The sequence below is a fragment of the Zalophus californianus genome, chromosome 4, assembly GCF_009762305.2.
Source record: "Zalophus californianus isolate mZalCal1 chromosome 4, mZalCal1.pri.v2, whole genome shotgun sequence".
In the NCBI taxonomy this organism is placed as follows: domain Eukaryota; kingdom Metazoa; phylum Chordata; class Mammalia; order Carnivora; family Otariidae; genus Zalophus; species Zalophus californianus.
In genome coordinates, this window is record NC_045598.1 from 109,880,060 (window position 1) to 109,905,674 (window position 25,615).

The 25,615-nt window shown below is 42.8% G+C and overlaps 1 long non-coding RNA gene across 1 annotated transcript; it reads left to right on the forward strand.

The window, feature by feature from the left end:
* The first annotated feature begins 341 nt into the window (after positions 1–341).
* On the forward strand, positions 342–25,195 carry LOC113938241. The gene is made up of 3 exons (XR_003524861.2): positions 342–506; positions 10,579–10,705; positions 24,829–25,195. It is a non-coding gene; the product is annotated as an uncharacterized LOC113938241 (long non-coding RNA).
* Positions 25,196–25,615: the final 420 nt, after the last annotated feature.

Sequence of the window (25,615 nt, forward strand, 5' to 3'; positions counted from 1 at the left end):
ACACACACACACACACACACACACACACACACACACACAGAGCTATAAGCACTGGTGGGGACCGCTCCCTATTGCAAGCAAAGCTGCTGAGAAAGCACACGCCAGCCACGGTGGTGAAGTCATGCAAATGCTATGCCCCCAAAGGCCACAGGAATTGTGGAAAGATTTGTGTAAATATCTCATGCATTCTTGTGATCTAAGGTTTATGGAAATGAAAACCACAATCAAAAAGCCAATGCCACATTTATTCCTCCTTCTTCCTTTTCTCCTTTAGAATAAATTCATAGAACATTTTATGGAGCAGCCAACAAAATAAATTATTTCAACTTTATTACCAGGAAGACATGAACCAAAGTGCGCTGCAAGGACTAACCAGGTTAAACAGGATCCACTTGGGAAAATGATGAAAGAACACTGCCAGCCATCCCTGCTGCCCCCTGGGCTGGAGTTCTGAGACATGAGGACAAGAGTGGCTACCTCATTTCCCCCATTTCCAGATGGGATTGGTAAGATTATGAATGCTCAGTTGGTTCAAACTCTATTTTACTCCCATGAACTTCAGGCTTCTTTCCTCATCTCTCCTTTTTTAATTTTGTGGGGAACACTGGAATTGGAATGTCTCACATACTCAGCACAGCTCAGACATTCAACTTGCTGAAGCTTCCCTGGCACCAAGTTTAAAGAAACCATCGAGGAACACATGGTTTTCCACACACAGCTGGAGCTGAGGCACACCCTCCCCAGGATCCCAGCAGCAGGCCTTCCGAAGTCCTTTCTGCTTTGGCCATTTCATAGGCCTGACAGGGAGGAAGGGCACTCTCTGGAAAGAAGCCTGGGATACTATAGGCTCATGCTCACCCTCCTCCCTCATACCTTGTTTAACACAGCAAGGAAGTCAGCACAATGAAAACACATTTGGACCCTAAATTTTACAGTGCACTAGTGTGTGATGTTACAGTTTTCATTTAATTCTTGCCCAATTTTTCTGACCTATAAGAAGGAGCAGTGGGTTAAATATGTTCAAATCTGACTTCTTGCTTTCTCCTGCCCCTCACTTTCCTCCACTCATCTTCTGTTGATGTGTGTCAGCCTTATATTGAATGGACTTGGTTTGGGAACATGCAAAGTAGGCAACAATACTATTTTTAATTAATCCAGTTGAAGATCACTTCACTGCCCTGGGATGAGATTTTGGGCACAGCTCATAGCTTTCTTATTCACTTTCAGGTATTAAAAGTTCAGCTTGGATTTAATAAAAACTTTATTCCCCCGTATAATTGGATCTGCCCCTTACCCTGGCCCTAGATCTCAATCCTGATCTAAGCTCAGGACCTGGCTTTGGAGAAAGGGAACATTTCTCCATCCTGTCCTCCTCCTCTGGAGTTATTGCTGGGGAAGGAGAAATTTCTGACAGGAGGGTCCCTTTTGCCTAAGGTAGCTATTATCTAACATAGCTAATGCCTTCTCCAGGTGCCCAGACACTGGCTTTTTCTTTACATTGATGCTTCAGTGGATTCTTTGGGGAACACGCATTTTGAAAGAGGACCTCAAACCCTGAGCTGTTTACTGACACACTTGTTTGGTCCAGCTGACTACTTTAACTCACTCTTGACTTCTGCTCCAACAGTACACCATACCTGGATTTTTCTTCTGGGTTGCCTCACTCTTCAGCCCTCTTATGGCAGGGTCTTTTCAAGAAAGCTTAAGAATAGCCTCCTCTGAAATGTGGAATCTGGCTAATGGTGGCATGGACAATAACCTGTCTCACAGGTGGAATGCAGCTCCTGCTTCAACTTGTTCTTCTTCCTCTGCCATCCATCATGGAAGCTCATGCAGCTTCTCATGGTTAGGCTTTTCCAAAAAGAAGCAGGCACATCCAAACAACTCTTGAAGACCTCTCTGACTGGACCAGCAGGTACTGGACCTGTGAAATATCCTCATTTGGTTTGAGGTACATATTTTGGGGAGTGAGAATACCATAGAACTTCTCCTCCCACTAAGCTAAACACTTTTTTATATTAAAAAAATCCCTTCTTGTCTGGGTGGGTCAACAAAATGACAGAGTAAGCAGTACCCGCCCCTCCACAGAAATGTGAAAGAATGAGCAAAAACTGTCAGAATGAACTTTTTAAGAACTCTTCAAAATGGTCAAAAGTTTATAGCAAATAAGAGAATGATGAATCAAGAAAAACACAAATTTAAAATGGTGTAGAATCTTTGTGGCATTTTTATTTAGCCTTGCCATACCCCCTTTATAGTTGATGACAGTCTTGAAGAAGGCAGACTGAATTTCTATAGTGGGAGCCTGGTCCCTGATTCCAGACCTTATTTGAAAATTATTGTGTTTGCCTCTTCTTACCTTTCTGGGAACTACCTGAAGGACTGACACAAGGTGATTGTCTCTGTTTCACCTAATTCAAAAATCACTCAGGATGGAAAGGTAGTGGGCATTTCCTGAAAACATTGTAAGGCAAACAAGTGATTTGCAGCTTCTTGAGCAAAAGATTATGGTTGAAACATAAAATAGATCACCTAAATCCTGGCAGGGAAAACTGAAGAGAGAGAGAGAGAGAGAGAGAGAGAGAGAGAGAGAGAGAGAGTGAAATTAGGACATTCAAAAGCACCTGTATATAGCATGAAATTTAGAAAGGAATGCACAGAGAAGTTCTGAGAAAACCCTAAGCTTTTACCACTGACTGATCTAAAGACCCAGCAAGCCCAAAATGAGCTGTAAGCACAAAATGAAGGCTAAAGCTGAGCTATAAACAGATTGGCTAAGTGTTGAAGGAGTACCCCAGCACAGAGTCAATCTTAAAATATTAGTAGAGATTTGTTTTGTTTTGCTTTGTTTTTTAGCTGTTGGGATTCAAAGAAATCTGTCAGAACACCAGCTGAAAGCAAGCTAAAGGAATAGCCTTCAGTGACCACACATGAGTCGGAATACAATATTTGAAAAAATAGTTTGGTAAAGTCATTACACAAATGGATGACTACAGCCTTCAAAACAAAAACACCAAACCATGGGGAAGAATAATCTGATTTCCAGAGTAACCACACTATAATACTTAAACATCCAATTTTCAAAAAGAAATCACACATACAATGAAATTGGAAAGTGTGGTTCATTGAAAGGGACAAAATAAATGGATATAAATCATCACTGAGAAAGCTCGGACATTCCAGTAACTAGACAAAAATTTAAGTCATCTGTCTTAAATATGTTCAAGGAGCTAATAGAAACTATGGACAAAGCACTAAAGGAACCAGATAGAAATCATTAAAAAGAACTAAATAGAAATAATAGAAAATTCTGGAACTAAAGTACAATAACTGAAATAAAAAATTCACTGGAGGATTTCAGCATCAGATTCAAACAGACAGAAGAAAGAATCAAAAAAATTGAAGATAGAACAATTGAAATTATATAATCTGTGGAATACAAAGAAAAGAGAATGACGAAAAGCAAGCAGTGCCCAAGGGACTTGTGAGACATCATTTAAAAAATCAACATATGCATTATTGGATTCCCAGAAAGAGAGCTAGACAAAAGGGCAGAAATAATATTTGAAGAAATAATGGCTGAAATTTTCCCAAGCAGGAGAGATGAATTTACAAAATCAAGAAGCTCAACAAACTCCAAGTGGGATAAATGGAAAGAAATTCATATTGAGATACATTACATAATTGTTGAAAGCCAAGGGCAATGAGAGAATCTTGAAAACAGCAGGAGAGAAGTGACTCATCACATACAAGGGAGCCTCAATTGTATTAACAGCTGATTTCACATCAGAAACATGGAGGATAGATGCAGTGGGACGGCACATACAAAATATGAAGGAAAAAAAAACCCCATCAACCAAGAATTCTGTATTTGGGAAGACTATTCTTCAAAAGTGAAAGACAAACTAAGACATTCCCAGTTAAACAAAAGCTGAGGAAATTTGTTGTCAGTAGTCTTTCCTTACAAGAAATACCAAAGGGAGCAAAATGAAAGGACACTAGACAATAACTTAAAACCAGATGAAGCAACAAAGATCTCTAGGAAAGGTAATCATGTAGGCAAATACAAAAGCCAATATTATTGCATTTTTGGTTTGTAATTCTACCTTTTATTTTCTACATTATTTAGACATATATCTAAAACAAAAATCTGTTATTGGGCACACAAATTATGCAAATGTAATTTATGACAACACAAATGAAAGGGGAAAGAGCTGTATAGGAGCAGAGTTTTTGTATTCTACTGAAGTTAAGTTGGTATCAATTATAACAAAATTGTTATAAATTTAGGATGTTAATTGTAATCTCCATTATAACCACACAAGAAGACTAAAAAAGTATGTATGAAGAAAATGAGAAGGGAATCAAAATGTTTTACTAGAAAAAACCCAACCAAATACAAAAGAAGATAACAATGGAGGAAATGAGGGATAAAAATGGGACAAGACATAAAGAAAACAGATACGAAAATATTAGAAGGAAATCCTTCCTTATTAGTCCTTCCTTTCTTACATTTAATTACATTAAATGCAAATGGATTGTATTAAATGCAAACTCTTCATTTCAAAAGACCAACATTAAAAAAGTGAATAAAATACACAAACATCCTTTCATGAAAAAATTCTCATCAAAATAGGAATAGAAGAAAACTTCTTCAACAATATAAAGGACATTTATGAAAAAACCCACAGCTGACATCACATTTAGTGGTGAAAGACTGAAATCTTTCCCCTTAATATTAGGAACAAGATAATTATGTCCACTTTTACCACTGCTTTTCAACATTGTATTAGAAATTCTAACCACAGAAATTAAGCAGGAAGGAAAAAAAAAGACATCCACAATGGAAAGGAAAAAGTAAAACTATCTTTTATTTGCAGATAACATGATACTATATACATAGATATATATAAAATACCAAAGAACCCACAGGAAATCTACTAAAGCTAATAAATGCAGTCAACAGAGTTGCAGGGTATAATATCAACACACAAAAATCAATTGTGTTTTTATACATCAACAATGAGCAAGGCAAAAAGGGAATAAGACAATAATTTTATTTACAATATCATCCAGAAGAATAAAATACCTAGGAATCAATTTAATTAAGTAGGTGAAAGACTTGTCCAGTGAAAACTACAAAACATTGCTGAAAGAAATTAAAGAAGACAAATAAATGGAAAGACATCCTATGTTCATGGACTAGAAGTGTTAATATTATTAAGATGTTAATTCTACCCAAGCAATCTACAGATTCAATGCTTCCTTTATTAAAATTCCAATGACATCTTTGCACAAAAGGAAAAGCTAATCCACAAATTAATATGGAATAATAGAGGGTTTTGAATAGCCAAAACAATCTTGAAAAAGGAAAATAAAGTTGGATAACTCACATGTCCCTACTTCAACTGTTACTACAAAATACAGCAATGAAAACAGTGTGGTGCTGGCATACATGTAGACATATAGACCAATAGAATAGAACTGAGAGCCCAGAAATGGATCCATACATTTGTGGTCAACTGATTTTTGACAAGTGTACCTAGACCACTCAATGGGGAAACAATAATGGTGCGGGACAACTGATTACCCATATGCAAAAAAAAAGTTAGACCCCTGTCTGGCACCATATACAAGAATTAACTCAAAATAGATTAATGGTCTAAATATAAGAATGGAACTCATAAAACTCTTAGAAGAATACATAGAGGTAAATGTTCAGGACCATGGGTTTGATAATGAATTCATAGATATGAGCAACACAAGAAAAAGTTGATAAGTTGGATTTCATAAAAATTTGCACGTCTAAAGACCATATCAAAAAAGTGCAATGGCAGCCTATAGAATGAAAGAAAATATTTGGAAATTATATAGCTGATAAGAGTATAGGATCTAGAATATATAAAAAATTCCTACAACTCAAAAACAAAGACAAACAACCAAATTGAAAAAAAAAATGTGCAGAAGACTTTCTCCAAAGGAGATATACAAATGGTTAACAAATACATAAAAAGATAGATGCTCAACATCATTAATCAATTGAAACCCTTGTACATTGCTGCTAAGAATATAAGATGGTACGATCTCTGTGGAAAATAGTGTGGCATTTCTTTAAAAAGTTAAACTTAGAATTATCATATGACCCCACAATTCCATTCCTAGAAATATACCCCAAAGAAGTGAAAACGTGTACTCAAACAAGAAATTGAACAAACACATGCATAGTAGCACAATTCACAACAGCTAAAAGATGGAAACAGTTCTGCTTGTCAGTGGATGGGTGGATAGACAAAAGTGGCATATCCACGATGGAATATTATTCAGCTATAAAAAGGAATGAAGTGCTGATACATACAACAGTGTAGATTAACTTTGAAAAAATTATACTAAGTGAAAGAATTCAGACACAACAGATCATATATCATATTTCATTTATACAAAATATATAGAATAGATAAATCCATAGAGACAGAATTTAATTTGGTGGTTTTCAGGGGCTGAAGAGTGGGGGGTTGGGGGATAAACTACCAAATGGGTAAGAGATTTTACTTTGGTGTGATGAAAATGTTTTGGAATTAGATAGAGGAGGAAGTTGTGCAGCATTGTGAATGTATAAAATGCAATTGAATTGTTTATTTTAAAATGGGTGATTTAATAAAATCTCCTCTCAATCTGCTCCATCCATTTGGAGGCTCTCCTGAGGCTGGAAATGGGTGGAGACTAAGTGTCCCAGAACAGATGCTGGGCTATCTTTTGGAAAGTCTATCTTTTTTTTTTTTTTTTTTTTTTTTTTTAAGAATGTGACTAGTGCGTTCATCCTTGGGACCTTAGTGAGATCTCCTGTTGCTGTGTGTTCTCTGTAATTTTGTTGAGGCTCCATGCCTCTTCTCTCCAAAGGGGAGTGTGCAATAGAGTGGAGACTATAAGCACCAAAGAAATGGGTTGCAATGTATTCTTGACCTCTCAAGTTAATTTTACACTCTTACCTGAAGGAAGAACATAACCCAAGCCAGGACCAATGTCATGGCTCCTCTTTGCAAGGCCCCCATGAAAAATTGTTCATTACATAATTATGAGTCTTAGGTATCTTAAAGAGATAGAGGCTTTTGAAAACTTCTCTAGTATCCACATATCCCAGTTCCTCTCCTTTTATAGGTAAACTGAGGCTCAGGCATATTGAAAGTTTGCCTGGAATCCATAGAGATAAAAGGCAGATTAGTGGTTGATTAGGGCTGGAGTGGTTGGTTGTAAATAGGAAGTGGCTGCTAATGGGTAGGAGTTTTCTTTTGGGGTGACAAAAATATTCTAAAATTTATTGTGGTTCTGGTTGTGCAACTCTATGAATATACTAAAAATCATTGAATTGTGCATGCTAAATAGGTGAATTGTATGGTATGTGAATTATATTTTCATAGAGCTGAGATATATGTATATATATGTGTGTATATATATATACACATACGTATATATATGTGTAATATTATCTATCTACCTATCATCTATCATCTATCTATTTATCTATTACCTATCTATCATCTATCATCTATCTATCTATCATCTATCTATCATCTATCTGTCTATCTATTATCTATCTATCATCTATCTGTCTGTCTATCTATCTATCTATCTATCTATCTATCTATCTATCTATCTATCTATCGTCTATCCATCTATCTATAAATTGCCTGGGCCCATTCACAGCTAATTAGTGGCAGGGGAGCCCTTCAGCTCTCTTACCTTGAATGACCTATTACTATGAGTCTCAGATGACTTTGTCTCAATACCTGTGTCTTTTGCTAAGACTGCTCTGAATAACTGCTTTGATCCTCTAAATCACTTGCCCATCACAAGCTTCATTTGTCTACCCCTATAAGACCAGTCAGATGATGCATGCTGCACTGGGCTTCATATTCTAAGTGGGTGATATTATAGGTATACACTTCTGTTGGAATGAAGATGGCTGTGTGTTTTGTAAAACATAATCTTCCAAGGAAGCCAATAATGAAGTTTTCACTTTCTAAGTATTTTCTGATGCAGTGGCCCTGTTGGGAAAGCCCTTCTGGCCATCCTGTAGAAGAAGGTCATGTGAGGTGAAATAGAAAAGAATTTTCCCAGTGAGGAGGCCACTCCAATTCTGGAACTACCTAGACACGAACTAGACTGAGGGGCACAGAAGCCCTTCTAGCAGTTATGTTCCTAAGCCCTCTTGGTAATCGGTAGGAATTAAGAAGCATTCAGTGAATCATTGTTAGAAAAAATGCTTTTGTACGAACAGTGACTCCAAAGCATATGGAAAATACTACTGCCCCAAAGTATTTTGATTTTTTCAAACACAATATCACTGCAGGTGTTGGGCTGACCCAAGCTGAGTGGGGAATGACTGAGGTCTTCTGAGTCCGGCTGCTCTTCTAGTTGAGGTTACTCTGATTGGTGGTTTTGGCCTCCAGACCTGGGTCTGCACACATAAAGCCAAATGAAAACTTGGCAATTGTACTGACTCAGTGAGGGAATCCACTTAGGGAAGATGACCAGTGTGCATTGTTCAGGAGCCCCCTCCTTCTGGCAGGGATCTGCACAAAGAAACTATAGCGCTCCCACCACAGTCTTGACTTTGGGTTTATATGACCCAACATTTCCTTGGATATTTTTCATCACATTGGATTTCGTTAGTCTGTTCACGTGGATGCTGCCTTTTATGCAAAAAGAAACCATATTAGATTTAAGACAATTTTCCTCAAAATAGCTTCTTTTTATACATGCCTCCAACACACTTCCTTCTTCATCTGCTGTCTGTTCTCGGGGAAGGCTACAATGCTCTGCTGACCTGAGTTCAGTGGTCTGTTGCTTATTTTATCTCCCTAAACAAAACAAATTTCTCTCCATTTTGTCCTATTTCCTACCAGATAGAATCTTTTGTTTTCACTTGCTGCCTCGTAAGCTTCCAAGAATTTTTTTCTTCTTGAAACTAGTCGAGACACCCAGGGTTCAGTGGTCTGTGGCCGGCTCCGGCTCAAGGTCGAGGATTCCCTCCTTTTCCTTCCCAGTATTGTCCAGCATCCTGCAGGGCCCTGTCCTTGGTCACACTGGCAGACAGTGCAGCCTGGCACTGGCGTCCTCCCTGCAGTGCCGGGGCGCAAATCTTCAGGCTTCACCACAGCTGCACGCCGGATGGAGGAGGAAACCAGAAGCTTTGAAAGAGTGGGTTCATTTTGGTCCTCAGATTTCTGTGTTGTCCCAGTGAAAGCAGGTTGGAGAATCTCAGGAGATGCCCCCTTTCCACACACCATATGCATCACTTGTCAGATGGTGGACTATATCTGTATTTTAGGGGGATGCCCAATAGAATACTCCCCCAAATTACTTCAGAAACACTGTAGCTTTGTTTCAGTGCCTTTTCAAGTAAAGAAGAGGCTTTCTCCCTTATGATCTTTCCTCCACACTGAGGTTTCATGTTAAACATGGGTTTAATCAATTTAGAAACAAAATCTTAACGATCTTCCACGGCTTCCTTTACCCATAGGAAAAGGGGCAGACATCTCAGGCTGGCACACCACAGCCCCTATAGTCCACACCCCACACAGCCCCCTGGGGCCCTGTGATGTGCATGTTCAGGTCCTCCAGCCTGGTTCTGGGGTGTGCTGCCCTAAGGAGGTGCTCCAATGGCCAGGTCTATTCTATAAGCCTTCCCCCAACTTTCTGGAAACTCACCATTGTCGTTCATGATGATTACATAATATTCATCATGGTGCACTAAGAACCATCATATCTCTGCCTATCACCCATGTAGACTGTGAGCCTGTGGCTTGGCCGCAAATGGCACATAGTAGGTGCCCAAGAAACATTGGCTAGAAGTTTGTAAGATGAAAATGGAAAGGGTTTAAATTTCATTCAATTAACATTCTTTGAACATTAAGTCAGGCTGTGGGAGTGATGTAAAGACGAACAAGAGGCTTGTCACTGAGGAAGCAACATAGTATAGCACATGTAGGTGGTGGCTCTGGTTACATACATGAGACCATTGGCAGCATCTCAGAAGGTTGCTGCTTTACTGGTCATAATTTATGAACATAGAGTATGGATGGGGTGCTTACAGAGGTGTAACCTAGAGTGAGTTGTATTTTGATATTCAACTGACACACACATTAGTATGTGTGTACCCTCATCTTTCAAACTCACAAATCACTCAAGAGGATTCTCTCCATCATTTCTATTTTGGGTGAATTCCTTTGCTCAGGCAATGAGATTGCTTTTCTCTTAAGGCAGTTGAAATCATTTACTCTGAGAGAATGGAGCAGGGGGTAGATTTAGTTGCTGAAGGCATTTTAGAGGGAGGAAGGCCTGAGACACTGCCCGCCACTCCCCAGACCCTCTCATCTTTAGGTCACCAACGGCAGGTGTGTGGTAGGCATTGTGCAGACAGTTGAGGGATGCTTGCGCTGGCTCTAACATTGTGATAAATGGCAGACAGTCCAATTATTCAAAATGTGTGTTCTCCAAGTCTGTGCAAAGGGTTTCTAGGTATTTCCCTAGGTCAAATACATTTCAGAAATGTTGAACAGGTTTTTTTCTTTCTTGCAGAATCTCCACCAGAGCTTTCCCAATCACATTTGAGCAGGGACCCCCTGTTCCTTCATAATCATTTCCATAACACACATATTTGGAAGCGCTGGTGTGTTGAAAAGAAGAGACTTTGCAGCCAGCAGATGTGAGTGAGCTTCTTCAAATGACTTCGCCTTCATGCCAGGATCTCTGTGCTGTACAGACTGTGATGATGCGTGTGGAACGTGTGGTTGAGGGCCTGTTCTGCGAAAGTACTACTTGGTTTGTGCGTGACTGCTTTGCCCATACTTGGATGAATAAGCCCCCTCCACTCAGGCTATTTATTCTTATGCCTACTCCCTCTTAGAAAAATGAGGCGTCATCAATGAGTCTCAACTACTACAGCCATAGAGTCTATGGAATTATCAAAGAAACAAGGAAAATTATCCTCTTAACTGCCAGCATTATGACCAGAAAATGCCTTCCAATGGAAAGTGGGTCCTGACAAGACAGCATATCTGATCATTCATTCATTCATCCAACAAACACTGACCAAGTTTCTGCTGAGTGTCAGGCACTGTGTGGGGGGCACGAAGGTATTATAGTGAAGAAAAGCAGACACAATCCCTATCCTGTGGGGTTGCTGTCCAGTGTAGAAGATAGACTTATCAAATAAGCAAACCAGGGTCACACACTTCTCTGTAAAGGACCAGAGTAAATACTTGAGGCTTTGCGGGCTGTGTGGTCTGGCATAACTGCCACAGTGCACAATTGCACAAGGGTAAGTGTGTCTTATAACACTTTAATTACAAAGACGGACGGTGGATAGACTTAGGCTGTGGGTGGTAGTTCGCCAATCCCAATCAAAAAAATAATATTCAACTGAAATGCTTTGGATGATGAGAAGAAATTAGATAAAGGTGGGAGAAAAGAGCATTTTAGGTAGAGGAGGGGAATAGTGGCTAAGGTGAAGCTGGCAAGGGAGGGAGGTGGACACTGCTGGGCCATTTGGCCAGGCCCAGGGCTATTGTAAGCATGATGGATGGTGTCGTGTGCAGGGAAACATGGGCACAGCTATGTTTTGGAAGCATCCTGTTGACTGTGCAGTAGACAGTGGGTTGAAGAGTGGGGGGGTCGATGTGGGTAGCCCAAGTGGGAGGCTGGTGTGGCTGTCCCAACAAAGGTGGCAGGAATGTGGGCAAGGGGAACACTGTGAAGGTGGAGGAAATGTAAAGCTCCAGCAATTCTTAGCAAGAAAAATCAGCATACTTCATTCTGGGTTTAAGCTTAAGGGTGCAGGCAGAGTCCAGAATGACTCCCAGGTGTCTGGATTGCCTAACTGGTTGGCCCACGTGTTTCTGAGACGACAACAGAAGGGGACAAGCAGACAGTTGGGAGGCTGTGACATCCACATGGGAATGGTGGACTTGGGTGCATTTTGTTTATCCAATGAGGCAAGAGTAGGTCTGGAACTCAGAGGAGAAACCCCGGGGGCAAACCATATATTTGAAAACTTGATAATGGATCTGTTGACTTAAGAAAGAGTAGAGTGTGGGGGTTCCCAAATGACAGCCACAGGCCAAACCAGCTGGCCACCTGCTTCTGTAAATAAAGTTTTATTGGGGCATGGTCGTGCTTGTGCATTTAAATACCATCTACAGCTGTTTTTGTACTACACTGGCAGAGTTGAGGAGTTGCAACAAAGACCCTATAGCCCACAAAAGCCTATAATACTAACTCTCTGACCTTTAATAGAAAAATTTGCTTACCCTAGGTACATAGAGTGAGGAAAAATTGGGCCTAGGTCCAATCCCTGAAGAGATCCCACATTTAATGTGCAGGGGGAGGAGGGTGAGCTTAAAGGGGGTGGCAGAGAGGGAGGAGGGATACAAAGCCAAGAGAAGAGTGCATTTGAAGAAGGAAGGTGTGGTGATGAGTGTCAAAGCTTTGGAGAGGTCAAAGGGAGATGAGGACAGAACCACCATCCACTGAGCCCAGCACTGGGGGATCACTGGGGAGCCTGATGGGACTTGTTCTATTAGAGTGATGGGAGATGGTGTTTGGTGTTGGGTGCTAAGAAGAACAGAGAGGAAAGGACAAGGGGGACAGAGAGGGGGACTGAGCAACATGGTCCAATGGCAAAAGGAGATAGCAAAAACTAGTAACCAAAAGTAAAGGTTAAAATTCTGTATTGATTTTCTGTAAGCCTTTACCCATAGCTCCATAATCCTCAGTAAAACCTTGTCACTGTGTGTGTGTGTGTGTGTGTGTGTGTGTGGTGTGTGCACATGTGTAAGTCAAGGAAAGATTGGCTGATATAATATGTATAGAAAAAAATTCAAAGCAGACAGAAAATAGAAGACAGAGATGACGCTGAGAAGTAAATTCCTTGGAAACTTGTTTGCAGAAAATTTGGGGAGATCACCATTCTTTTTCCCACAGTGTTGAAGGTAGATGTAGAATATAATATTATCTAGCTCTTGAGGAGATAGAAGTTCCCAGCTAACATCTGGATTACCATATCTGTGGTTTGGGGTGGTGGTGGGGCAATAAAATATATTTATCCCCATCTCTCCCTACTAGGGTGTAAGCTTCCTGATGATAGAAATTGTGTCTGACTCGCTCCTTACACTTAGAACAGTGCCTGGCACAAAGTATGAGTGAATCTTCAGAACAAAAAGGAGAAAGAGATTTTTTTTATTATCACCATTTTATAGAGCAAGAAACTGAGGTTTAGAGAGCCAAGTGTGTACATAAAGAACCCAGAATTTTAATTTCTAGTGTACATATAATCTATTTATTCTTAGTCCTTATGCTATATGGCCCACAAGGGTCCCTGTCTTGGGCAACTCTGGTGACTGTGTCCTCTGCACTGCAAAGTACCTTTTTTATGATGTTGATGATAGATGGAGGGGGAGCCCAAGGAGGATCGCCCTCTGACCACCTGTTTTATAATGGCTCCGATGGCAGCATCTACTTACCCCCTTCCAGAATTCTCCCACGCTCTCTTCACTGACTACACTTTTCATCCTCTGTTCAGTTCTCCACCCATCCCACAGCTTTAAGCAGGCACTTACTTATGTAAGTACAGGTTACAATAACAGACTGAGTTGTCACAGGAGTGTGACTGAAATCCCCTAATCCTTGGCTCTTCTATGGTTTCTTATTAGCAAATTGCTTTTGACATACATTTTAAAAAAGTTGCACAAGCTACCTAGTGCTAGTGAAGGGTGTGGGAAGCATGGGACAGAGAACTTCATCTCTGAGGTTGACCTTTTGTGGTCAAGCCCAGTTATCAGCACTGTCTGGAATAAGAGAGTGACAAAAAGGTATTGCCTAAGGATTATTTAGAACATAAAAGGTGGGGTTATTTGCTTTGTTTAAGGAGTTTGCTAACATCCCTCCATGGCTCCACTCTTTTTTTAAATTTTTTTATTTTTTTAAAAGATTCTATTTATTTATTTGAGAGAGAGCAAGAGAGGGAGAGAGAGCACAGAAGGAGAGGGAGAGGGAGAAGCAGACTCCCTGCTGAGCAGGACCCTGGGATCATGACCTGAACCAAAGGCAGACGCTTAACTGACTGAGCCACCCAAGTGCCCCCATGGCTCCACTCTTTAGACACTGAAGTCTGAATTCTAATCTGGTTTGCAAGCATGATTTCTCACCACAGCTTCCTCCTTATGGGAGCCCTCACGCCCTGGTGGTGGGCATGCAAATGGGATAGCCACTTTGGACAGAACTCGGTCCCTTGAACCAAATCAAGTATTGGACCACTCTGTGACCAGCAATAACTCTGTGGGAATCCCCGGGTGGGTCCTTGTGGTGATGGGTCTGCAGATGTTCACTGCAGCGTGGTGTGGAGAGCAGGAGTTTGGGGCAACTTGGAGCAGTGCACGTGGGCCACAGAAAATGTGTGCTGGCTAGAAGCAATGGGCCCCTGTGCCCACAGTGACGTGGACTATCTGAAAAACATAGCACTTGGCTAAAAAACAAAACAAAACAAAACAAAATAACAACCAAAAACCCAGGACATTTAATAAGATAAATTACACCATCCATTTACAGAAATAGAGAATACATGTACATAAAAACACAAAATACACTTTGTAAGAACACATTAAAAAAAACACATTCAAATACAAAGACATTGTAAAGGTGTTGCCTTTGAAGGGGAAGGGGATAAGGTGGGGTATGGGATACAGTGAAATTTAATAATTATAGCGACAGGGTACTTACATGGGCTAATGATGAAAATGTACCAAGAACTGAGGAGTATGAGTAACTCAACCCTCTGCATTGGATATTTAAAAAAATCCTTCAAGGCTTTTCTCTTGAGAAGTCTAATCCTTATAACAGGTGTTGGCGAGGATGTGGAGAAATTGGAACCCTTGTTCATTGTTGGTGAGAACGTAAAATGATGCAGCTGCTGTGGAAAAAGTATGGAGGTTCCTCAAAAAGTTAAAAATGGACTTACCATATGATCCGGCAATTCCACTTCTGGGTATACACCCAAGAGAATTGAAAACAGAGTCCAGCAGAGATATTTGTATACCCATGTTCATAACAGCGTATTCATGATAGTTAAAATATTGAAGCAACTCATGTGTCCATAGACAGATGAATGGATAATCAGAATGTGGTATATACATACAATGGAATATTATTCAGCCTTAAAAAGGAAGGATATATGCCACAACATGGATGAATCTTGAGGACCCTATGCAAAGTGAAATAAGTCAGACACAAAGAATCCAATACTGTATGATTCCACTTATATGAGGCACTTAGAGTAATTGAAATCACAGAGACAGAAAGTAGACTAGTGGTTGCCAGGGTTGGGAGAAGAGGGAATGGAGTGATGTTATTTAATGGGGACTGAATTTCAGTTTTGCAATATGAAAAGACTCCTGGAAATGCAACAATATGAACATACTTAACACCAATGAACTGTACACTTAAAATGGTTAAAATGGTAAATTTTATGTTACATGTATTTTACAATTACAAAAAAATAAAAAAAAAGTCTTCACCTTAATATGGTTTAACCATCTGGGTTAACAGTTTGTGATCTGGTCGCTGTTTGCTTCTACAGACCTACCTCCACAGCATCCTCCAACCTCCCCTCCCTCCATAACAGCACCCCACCCCCTGCCCCACCCCAAATGACTGGTGCTTCCCTTTGTCTAAAACGACTGTTCCTGTTCCTAGTCACCTGGGTAATTCATTCAGATCTCAGTCTAGATTATGTTTCTACTGCCTAGCTTGCCTTGGCCCCCAAACTTGCATAGATTTTTCCCCTCAGGTCTTTTAATACCCTGTACTCCCTGAGGACTCTGCAGACAGAGCCAGAGCCTCTCCTCCGCACTCAGCTGGGAGGGAACCATGGACAGACCCCAGCCCCTGTTGGCACTTCAAAGCAGGATTCCCGGGTGGGAGAGAGTCAGTAGGCGTCCTCTATCAAAGGAATGTTTTATTTTCTGAGGAAGCCCAAACATTCAGCTGCTTCGGGTAATAATAATCTTGGTTTCTGATAAACTCTCAGGGGAAAAAATAATTTTGGCTGTTTCTTTTCAACTCGGAATTTCTTTTGAAAACTAGCCTCTTTAGCTGGCCTTCCTCTCTGTGTTTGCTAATATGCCTCTGAGTGGGTGAGAACAATTTTATATCTGTCATGCTCTATGCTGTTTTCTGCTGGGCTGGGGTGATTTATATTGAACAGCCCACAGCCCTCTGGGGCCCTCCTCCACGGAAGTCTTCGTGAGAGATAGGCTGGTTCTCCTAGCAAACCACGTGCACACCAAACATCAGCCGCTCTCCATCAGTGCATGCTGATGTCACTCTGGCCCCTTACTTCAGATCTGGACCGAGCCCCAAACAGGGACTGTCTTTGGAAGGAAGATAAAGAGAGTTAAGAGGAAGCCAAGATTTGAATTAAGCAAGTGCCCCATCTGGGAGCCCTGGTCTCTGTTCGCCGCCTCGGTGTTGCATGTGCACATGCAGAGGGGCAGGAGGGTGGGAGGAGGACGGCGGCCTGGAGACAGGAGGCCGTGCGCCTTGCTCTGAGCTCTGAGGGGCTCCTGGTTTGAGTGGCTCTGCTGTGATGTTCCTGTTCCCAGGGTGGGTGTTGACTGAACTTTCCTGGGTGCGTTTGTTCTTGAGTTTGTATCTCTGGGCAAATCTGCCTTTGTTCCGTGGGTCTGGGAGGAAGGGGGGAGGCTTTGGTGTCACGGATCCTACTTTCTGGTGGCACGTCAGGTGGTGGTATTCAGCCATAGCCTGTGTCCTGCTTCCCTGAGAGCTTGTGCCACATCCAGGAGATGAGAACAAATAGTGCTCCTGCTCTGCTTGGTGTCCTCCTGCCACCCACCAGCAACCCCGGTGGTCAGGGAATCTGGAATCTGACCGCAGCTTCTGGCCTAGAGCTTGGGGTCTGCCCCTCAGGGGTGGGGGCAAGTAGGGGTTGGACAAGGACCCTCCCCGGCTTGCCCACATCTCCGTAGCCAAACCGAGCTATGAAAGGCCCTGTCCGGCCCCTGTGGAAGGTCTTTGGCCCCAGCCTCTGCTAATTTGTGTCCTTTTTTGAACACACAGTAACCGAGGATCGCCAGGCCTGGCAGTTTTTGAAAGAAGACTTTCTTTCCATTTTGGCAACTTGTCTCTTTAAAGACACTGCGTTCTTTTTATTGAATGGGATATAATTTCACAAATAACACATTTACTTTAGTAATAAGACCCCACCTCATCCTCCAACCATCCACCTCTCACCAATAGAATTTCTCTCTTAACTAGTTGTTTCTTGGCCTCTGGCGTTAATTGTCATAAGGTCAAAGTATAAACTCTCTAGGGGATCCCAGCATTGTAAGGATTTGACTGAAGATCAGAAACAAATTGCAGTGAAGTAAAAACATCAGGGCCACAGAGCAGAAAGCTGTGAGCTTCCCAAACGGCCGCCATCTGTGCCTCACTGGGCCGCCGGCTGGCGCCTGAGTCAGCTTGGCTTGGCAGGCTCTTACTCAACGCTCTGTTTTCCTTGGGGGCTGGGAGGGGGCGGGAGGGTGAATCAGGGAAGGAGGGAGGGAGAACTGAGGCAGTGAAATTGCCCTTTTGCCTTATGATTTATATTTGGTCAGAGTAGCCCTGTTCCGTTTTCTTCTAGCTGGAATGTGTCTTGGACATGTTGTTTCAATATGAGACAATCAGCTGGGCCCTCTGTGGAATGTCCCTGGAGACTGGAAACGACCTCCCAACAGGGTCATTTGTTCAGCAGAATTCTAAGTGGCATTCTTTAACATCTGCATTCTATTAATACCTTCAGAATATTTCCATCAGCTTTGGGAAATCAGAAGATGCTTTGAGAGATGTGCAGCACCGAATCCTTGGGTATTTTTAATTCTTCTTCTTTGTGATTCTTCTGTGTTGCTGGGAACATCTTCCTGCTCTGTCCCTTTTCCTTTACCATCACGCAGGTGGATATCCACATTCACCCAGTAAAACCCAAGGGCGTGGTGGTTTGTCAGGTGAACTGCTTTAGCCTATGACAGCCCAGAGTAGAAGGCAAATTTGTAAACACACAGGAAAGAGTTGGATGCAGGCAGAGCCAGGACAGACATTCTGGCTGCATTTGCTGGAAACGAGTGGAGAAAGACCACACTGCGAGGGGCCCTGGTGCACTGGTGCAGGGCTGGCTTCCAGGCCCACAGCGGGGCCTCGGCTGGGAGGGCTGGCCCTGTCTTGTCCTCCCAGGGCACAAAGGCATTGAAGAAAAGGTTTGAAGAGAAGGGAACAAGGAAGAGGTGGGAGTAAGGGAGCATTTCCTTAAGGAAAAATAAAAACTATTTGTAAAACATAGATCAGATAGAAATAAAACTTACATTAGTAAAGAGCACACTCAGTGAGTGTGGTGTCTTGGAGGCGGGGCCTGAACTGGAGAAGCAGCTGTGGCCTTGCAGGAGGGCTCCTGAGGAGCTGGATACAGAGGAGACCTCAGGGAGAAGGTCATGAGGGTGGAGGGCTGCTTGATGGGAAAGAGGCAAAAAATAGGGAATCTGTGAACCCGTGAAGGGTCAATTTAATTCAACTCAATTCAGTGGAGCGTTTCATGAATACTCACTGTGTGCAAACACAGAGCCAGGTACTCTGTAAAGCAGACTTTGAGGTAATAGGAAACATGACTGGAAAGTGAGATCTGACACGCCAGGGACAGGTTCCAAAGGGGCATGGAGGAGACACTCAGGGGAAGTGCAGACCATGTGGACAGTGGGCTGGTCAAGCCCATGTGGGGGCTGGACAATACACCTGCTGGGGGCAAGATGCATCTACCACTGTGCAGAAGCCTCTTACTCAAATCGGTGTCGCAGCCTCTGAAAAGGTGTGTCTGAACAAACCCACTGTGCTATTATCTTAAAAGGATTAAAAAGTTAAGTCTCCCACTCTAAAAGGCACTAGAAACATAATTTTACCCAACATGTACTTTATTGCTTAAAATTTAATATGCAAGATTAGATGGATGAATTATAAGTCTTGGTAAAAATTATGAAGCAGTTTTCTTGGAAATTCTGAAGAATGCCAGACTCTGATAAGGAGCCTGATGATGATAAATTGCTTCCTGGCTGTGTGATTCTGAGAGAACTCTTCTTCACTGGCCGAGAGTAGGCTGATGCAGTAGGAAAGGCACCCCCTGGACCCGCGGGAATGCCACTGACCAGCTTCCTCTGCCATCCGGAGGGGCCCGCCAGACCCCCCTCGCCTCCCGCCACTGCCTGTGGCCCAGTGGCCCTGGTGGCAACTCCTGAATTCAGACTGGCACCCCTCTGCCAGTATCGTGTGAGTGCTCTGTGAGCAAAAGCTTAAAAAACACAATCGTACGTGTTTTAGATTTGTATCTTCTTTCATTTTGTCAGAATTATGCAGAATCACTTGGAAAACAAATAAACAGATTCAACAAATAACTGGAGTCAGATCTTTGGCTCAGGAAATTCTGGAGCTCATGTGTTTGCTCGGAAGAGTTTCCCACAGCCTGGCCGTTACTTTTTATCTATCCCCACAGGATGTACTCCTACACTGTCTCTTCCAGGGTCCCTTGCTTCCTGTCCACGTTCCCACAGCTGCCGAGAGGGACAGCTCCAGCTTGTACTTGGAGTCTTCTTAACGTAGGGTCCTCGCTGTCTGCTTGAGCTGGTAGCTCCACACAAAAATGTGGCAGATGTTCAGCATCAGGAATCAAAACCGAGCTTTCGCACCATGCTGCACATTCTTCCTCCCGGTCCTGTTGATTTTCTCCCGACAGGATGTGGAACAATTTCCATCATCTGTTGCTCGCTCAGTGGGTTTGGGATTTTGTGCATTTTACAATGATACTTCGATTCCTCCCAAATCTCTTCCAAGAGGTTAAAAAAAAAAAAAAAAAAGAAGTGTTGATTCAGTCATAGACTCTGTTTCTAGTTGAGGGATTTCTGGTTTTGTGTGACACACAGGTGAAATTGAGAGGCAGATGAAGGAGACAAACCACCTCATGGGATCTCCTGAGTCTTGGCATCCAAGGAATGCCTTCCAGCTAGCTCAGGGGTCCTCTACATTCTGAAGAAAACATGACAAATGGACAAGATTAAGGAAAAAAAAGCAAAAGGCAATTTATGTTCATTTGCAAACTGGACAAATTCTGAACAGAATTGCCGCAATACTGCATTGGCACAGAGGACATTCTGGTAGGGGACAGAGAAGTGGGGCGCCATTTCTTGCAACTATACTCAGTATGTGATCAGTGTCCAGTGACACAATTTGGAAAATATGCCTACTGCAACGGTTTCCTTCTGGATTCCCAGGCTATGTAAGTTCCCTTGGCTTAACTTCTTTGTTTTCCTCTTCCATTAGCAACCGGGAAGGCAAACTAACATTTGCAGCAACGCACTGGGGCCAGTCGCTTTGCGTGTTATCTCATTTGATTCCCACAACTCTGTGGTATAAGTAATTTATGCCCCTTTCACTGATGAAACTGAGGCTCAAAACCATTAGGTCAGTTTCTCAAAGGTCAGCCACCAGCAGGTATATTTGAGTTCAAAATAAGATCTTTAAGATTACAAAGCTGTGCTCTCTTTACTTGACTGAGGCAGTTTCATTGGGTATCTGTAGTTTTTCAGGGCACTGACTAGAAAAAAAGGCACACAATGGGAATTCAGTTTTGTTTTGTTTTGTTTTGTTTTTTCACTTTGCTACTTGAGAGAAATGGGCTGTTTTTCAACCACTTTCATTCCTGCTGCATGATTTTCTCTTTGTCCCAATGGCATATTGGGTTCACAGATGCAGTCCCACGTGAGCATGGCTCATCCAGTGCCTTGCACACACTAGGTGTCAGCAAGTGTTGTTGAAGGGAACTGAAGCACCCGTTATGTTATTTATTTGTGCAAAGACAGAACTGGACCAGAAAGCATCTAACTCAGCATCTTTGCTCCTTGTCTAGGATTTGAGCCTGGAGAGTCTAGGTCACAACCCCTTATTAGGGTGAGGTTGACTGGTTACCAGTTACTAATTTAAATGAACAATTGTACTAGATTTAAGGTTCAGGGGTATGTGTCCTCTTGGTCCTTTAAGAATTAATTGCTTTTCACCATCTCTGATAAACCACAGTGGATTTTTTTTTCCCCTTGGCTTCTTCCATAGCTTTCAGTTTTCTGTTTAGGTCAAATTGTCACACACTAGCTCTCAGCTCGTTTGGCCATCAATAGGGGTGGTGGGAAGTGATTGCTGAATTTTTTTGCATTCCAAAGGCACATTATGAAATGGCTTTCTTTTCCTGCCTTGCTTAGGGGCCCTGGGGCTCTCTCACCTCCTGCGAACGCTGCCTTGCGTGGCCGTTTTCAGCGTGGCAGCCGTCCTGCAGGAACCTATTAATAGCCTTCATTTCCAGTATGTGCCCTGTAAAGTCAAGCCTCATTTTTAGCAGTGTTCTGTTACTCACAATTCTAGGAAAAGTTCCCTTTGACTGTCTTCCTGCCAGAGGACGGTTCAACCCCCTCCGCCTCCTCAGGGAGAGGAGAAAGGAGCCCATGGATATATAGTGGGTGGGACACTTGTTATAGGAGCCGCTCTTCTCCAAACTCCTCCTGCAGAGACAACTGTCCTTGTTTGGACAGCTACCTTGATAAGCCTCCTGGGGGAGGAGGGTGAGGCTGTGGCTGCCCAATGCTGAAGTCATGCTTGACTCATCTCTTCCTCTCACGCCACACATCCAGTTTGTCACACATTCAAGAGACATCCAGAAACCAGGGCCTTCTCACTGCTTCCCACTCTGCCTGGGTGCCTGAGCCATCCTCATCTCTCACTGGGCCCCATGAGGCCACCAGCCTGGTCTCTGCCTCCTCCATAGCTCCCTTGGGCTATTTTCTGCAGGTATCCAAAGGAGGCTCTTAAAGCAGAAATTAGATTAAGTCACTAGGAGTGGCCAGCTGTCAACACTGAGCACAGTTGAAATCTTTGCTTGACCTGTACGACTTGCATGACCTGACCTTTTTGACCTCATCTTCTCACTTTCTTCTTCCCTTCTTCTGCTGAACCACACTGTCTTTTCCTCTGGCTGCTGTTCCTGCCCCAGTGTTTTGCACATGTTATTCCTTCCATCTGGAATGTTCTTCCTCCAGAGAGCTGTGTTCTTTCTGGTCTCTGCTCAGATGTCCTCTTATCAGCACAGCCTTCCAGGACCACCTGAAACAAAATAGCAACCTTCAGTCCTGGCAACCCCTATGAGCCTCCTCCGTTTCACTTCCCTGCTCTGCCTTCATGGCTATCTGATATGCCGTCTGCTTGTTTGCTGCTTGTCTCCCATCGCTGGAAGACAAAGTGCCAGGAGGGGTGAACACATGGTTCCGGCTGGAACCCCAGAACACAGAGCAGGGCCTGCCCAGAATAAGTACTCACTAAATAAGTACTTACTAAATATCTGATGAAGGAATAGCTGTTGAGCAAAGGTGACATGAGATAACCAAACTGCTTTTCACTGCTGGGCATGAGCAAGATTTGCCAGATGGCAAAGGGAGAAGGGCCGATGCAGGCAGAGGGACCATAACCAGGGTACACGTGTGCTGCCGGCCTTCAACAACAGGAGTCTCCAAGGCAGAGCTTTACAGTGTTGATCCTCATGCAATATGACTTCCGTTGCTCCTCATCTAGATATATCTTTGGTTTTTGTCTGACAGGCACTAATTAAAGAAAAGGACTGAGCCCCACAGTAAGGCAGTCACTAAATAGTTCATTCTCACTGGAGCCAGAGGGCAGAAGAATATAAGCAACCAATCTCTGGGGAGGGATTGTCTAAAATCTTACTGAAGCCATCAGCCATGCACAAAACACAGAGTTAGATACCAATCAATCTTGTGGAGATTTTAAGGGGCAGGCAACCCTGGTTTATATCTAGATATTCTCTTGGGCACCCCAGTTACCTTTTACTAGAAAACTCCCAACAGATTCAGGCTAACAGAAGGACAGAAGGAAATGTGGCATCAGTAACTTGATGTTACCCTTGGAGGAATATCAGATAGTGAGATAGACATGTTTATTATCAGTATCATTAATTGCAAAACAATGGAATTTTATTTTTTTATTATTTTAAAAGATTTTATGTTTTTATTTGACAGAGAGATATAGCGAGAGAAGGAACACAAGCAGGGGGAGTGGAAGAGAGAGAAGCAGGCTTCTTGCTGAGCAGGGAGCCTGATGCAGGGTTCGATCCCAGGACCCTGGGATCATGATCTGAGCTGAAGGCAGATGCTTAATGATTGAGCCACCCAGGCACCCCTGGAATTTTAAATGGAAGGAAATCTAAGAGTTATTTTGCCAGTTCCTCCTCTAGCTTGAGCTCCCAGAGGTTGGATCCACAACTCTCTCTCTGTGTTTATCTGGTCCTTATCCTGGGCAGGGTGTTAGAGACTCCATACTTTTCTCTAAATGGAAGGTGAGGGAGACCAATGGAATTAACGGATTCATTTTCTCCGTAGCAAAGTAAGCCAGCTTTTTGTTGATCATTTCTGGAGAAGAGAAGTGTTTTCTCTACCAGTACACCAGTTTCCCTTTTCAGACAACTAAAAAATTATCAACTTTAGAACTTCTTAAAAAAATACTGAATCAAAATCTTAGTATGTCTATTCAATGTTCCAATGTTTTTCTTTTTGGATTGGTGAAAAATAGTTGAGAATTTGTTGGGTCAGCTCAAAATTTTTCAGTCAGTAGGGAAGGTTATATTAGATTATAAGGATAAATATGAATAAATCTATAGTGAGAAGGGATGACATCCTATGTGCTAGAACAACACTCAGCCATTTCTTCTAAGATGGATACCTTTCTGGACTTGGCTCCATTTTGGCCGGAGAAGACTCTGAGGCTATATCAATGTGGGTTTCCCAACATTAGAAAGACACTAGTCTAAGGGAAAATGACTGAGTATTGCCAAGCATTCGTGCAACCCCAGACATTAAAGTACCACTGATGTGTTACAGAAGGAAACCCTCCCCACTAAATTAGTATGGGGTTAGCGGGAACAGCACTACACTAGAAGTCTGGGAGGCTGGTGCTCTTGTCTCCACTCAGATCTTCTCTGCCTGGAGCCAGGTGGTGTCGGAAAGCCATCCCAGCTTCTTTGTGAACAGTTCAATGTTAGTGGCTCTGGCATAGGGCTCCAGGCAAGACCTTTATCTCCTGGACGTGCTTGGGCATCCTTGCCTTCAGTGTTGCCCGAGGGTGCTGTGGCTCCAAAGTGTATTCAATTCACTTCTGCCTTTACCTCCATTTAACTCCAGTGGTGTTGCTCAGGCCCATCAGTCCAAATAAGCCTCATAAATCTTAGTGGGTGGGCTGTCTCTACACATGCCTTGGAGACAGATGGAGGACCTGGGTCTGGGGGCCCCCGAGGGTGCTGTGGGCTCCCTCTGATGCCTCCCTGGGATTTTCTGGCTGGATCATCATTAGTTTAGCAGTGAAATATGAGTTTCATAGGATGAGGAACTAAAGAAAAGAGGCCATGCAATGCCTCTCTTTCAAATCCTTCCCCGGGTTTTTTTTTTAGAGAGGGATAGAGAGATAGAGCGCACGAGTGGTAGGTGGGTGGGTGGTGCTTGGATGAAGGGCAGAGGGAAAGGGAGAGAGAGAATCTTAAGCAGGCTCTACAACCAGCACAGACCCAAATGTCGGGCTCGAACTCATGACCTGAGATCATGACCTGAGCCGAAATCAAGAGTCAGATGCTTAACTGACTGAGCCACCCAGGCATCTTTCCTTCCTTGTCTTTTTCTCCCTCCTTTTCAGAAACAAGCAGAAACTACAAGTAGCTGAGAGCCAGACTTAAATTCCTACGGGAACAGCTTCTCAGGCTGAGAATTACACATTTGTAGGGGAGTTCCAGACTGCTATGGAGTGGTGTTTGCAGAGGTTTGATAAAAGTGGTTTATGCTCCTGGCAGCACCCATGGCTTCTGTGTTTTCTCCCTTCCTGAGAGAGCACTGCTCCTGGGAATGTCCATGGACTCATCTGCAGTGACTGATGCCCAAGCTTGCCAAAGCCCGTCACCAAGACCTATGGGAGACACCCGACCTGAACACCGAGACTTCTCCAACCTGACGTCTCTGGGCTACAAGCTGAGTTTGAGCATTCCTCACTGATGTGGTGACTTCTGTCTGCCAAGAGAATTGCCACAGTCTCCTTCCATGGAAACTCAGGGCCTGGATTCTGCCTGATGAAACTGCTAAGTTTGTCAGGGCATTCATGGGCTCTCCATCTGACTTATTAGGAGATCTGAAGTGAAATAAACCAGATTATGGCTAAGAAGGAGTGCTTCTTGCTTCTTCTTGCTGTCTATTTTCTGATTTTAGGACCCAATGAGAGGAGTCTTCCTCTTCTGCAAAATGCTTTTCTTTACTGAAGGGACCTTTTTGTTAGAATCAGACTCAGGTTACAATGACTGCTGTTAACACTGCCTTAAATAGATGTCTAAATACCATTTGAAGAAAAATGGCTTGGGATTTAATAATGTAGCCAACTTGCCTTTCTCATCAGAGCCAATTCTTTTATCAGTTATATAAGCCCTGTGCTTTGC